The sequence below is a fragment of the Silene latifolia genome, chromosome 2, assembly GCF_048544455.1.
Source record: "Silene latifolia isolate original U9 population chromosome 2, ASM4854445v1, whole genome shotgun sequence".
NCBI lineage: Eukaryota > Viridiplantae > Streptophyta > Magnoliopsida > Caryophyllales > Caryophyllaceae > Silene > Silene latifolia.
The window spans coordinates 74,688,874-74,690,634 of NC_133527.1; the positions used below are offsets into that span (position 1 = coordinate 74,688,874).

General features: G+C 39.4%; 1 non-coding gene across 1 annotated transcript; it reads left to right on the forward strand.

Moving 5' to 3' along the window:
• Window positions 1-997: 997 nt before the first annotated feature.
• LOC141645515 (small nucleolar RNA R71) lies at window positions 998-1,104 on the forward strand. The gene has a single exon (XR_012544996.1). It is a non-coding gene; the product is annotated as a small nucleolar RNA R71 (small nucleolar RNA).
• The last annotated feature ends 657 nt before the right edge of the window (window positions 1,105-1,761 follow it).

Below are 1,761 nucleotides of genomic sequence, written 5' to 3' on the forward strand. Positions count from 1 at the left end.
CTTTTTCTTTGAGACTTCTTCTTTTGTTGGTTCTCCTTCCTTAGAGTTTTACACGACTACTTCTTTGTCACTAACTTCCACTACTTCATCCTCAACTTGCTTCTTTGGTCCTTCATACCTCGTACCACTCCTCAAGTGAATGGCACTAACCGTTTCATGTCTTGGGGGAGTACCTTGAGGTGGTAATTGCCCCTTTTGTCATTGAGAGTTTGAAGATGCTAGTTGGGTCAATTAAGTTTCCAACATTTTTGTGTGGGCTAGGATGTTGTTGATGGTGATGTCCTTTGCTTCGCTATCCTTTTGCATTTAAGTGAAAAACTGTTGTTGATTCTTTTGCATTTGGAGGACCGTTTTTTTAACATCAAAACTGGTCGTTTTGTTGATTGTATGGAGTTTGATTTTGGTAACCTTGGTTTTGGTTGAAAAAGGGTCCTTGATTTTGGTTTCTCATGGGAGGTGGGGTGTATGTTTGTTGAGGGTTTTGAACATTTTGGCTTTTGTATGACAGATTTGGGTTAAATTTGGTGTTTTTATTGTAATAGTTGGAATAAGGGGTACCACTCTTGTATGCTTAAAAAGCATTCACTTGTTCATTTTTTCCCCTACACTCACTTTGGTCATGTCCCAAAGTTCCACAGTTCTCACATATCCCACTTGGGATTGATGAAGATGCTACCATGGCATTAACATGGTGCTTTGGTGATTTTGAGGCTTTTCAAGTTTAGCCATAGCCTTTTCAAATTTCAAGTTAATGGTATCAATATGAGCACTAAGTTGAGCACCCAATTGAGTAATAGAGTCCACTTCATGCTTTCCTCCTCTAGTAGCCTTGCGAGGTCTAGTATATTGTGAATTATGGACCGCCATTTCCTCAATCTTGTTCCAAGTTTGATTATCGTCAACTTCGGTGAACATACCATTTGATCCCATGTTGAGAATGTTTCTTGAGTCTTCATAAAGACCATTCCATAATTGTTGTACCAAGAACCACTCGCTAAGTCCATGATGAGGACATGAGCGGCAAATTCCTTTGAACCGCTCCCAAGCTTCATACAAAGATTCTTCATCCCTTTGCTTAAAACCCGTAATTTGAGCTCTTAGCATGTTAGTCTTTTCCTGAGGGTAGAATTTTTTGTAGAAAGCTAGAGCTAACTTCTTCCAATAATCAATTCCAAAAGTAGCCTTATCAAGGCCTTTCAACCATTGTTTTGCGGTGCCGATTAGAGAAAAAGGAAATAAGACCCATCGAATTTGGTCTTGAGTCACACCGGTTTGTGAAATCGCATCACAATAGTCACAAAAAGTCTCCATGTGAGAGTGAGGGTCTTCACTAGGCATCTCCCCAAATTGGCTTCTTTCGACTAATTGGATAAATGCGGATTTAGCAATGAAATTTCCGGTCAAGTGTTGTGGTGTGGGAGTACCATTGGGTAGGTTCTCCTCGGTTGGTATGGAATGTGATGAAAATTTAGCCATTGTGGGTTGATTTTGTGTTGGATTTGGTGTTGGGTTCTCCTTACCTTCTCTTGCAAAAGGGTTGATGAACTCAATAGTATTTGGTTGAATATCTACAACCTCACCAATACCTCTCAAAGTACCTCTAGCAAGTCTTCTATTGTTTGTCAAAGTCCTTTCAATTTCGTGATCAATGAGTAACAAGTTACCTTGTGATCTTCTAGACATGCAAAATATCAAACAACTTGAAAACAATTAGAACAAACCTTGTGGAGTTTTACTTCCCCAAGGCAAAGAAAGATACAA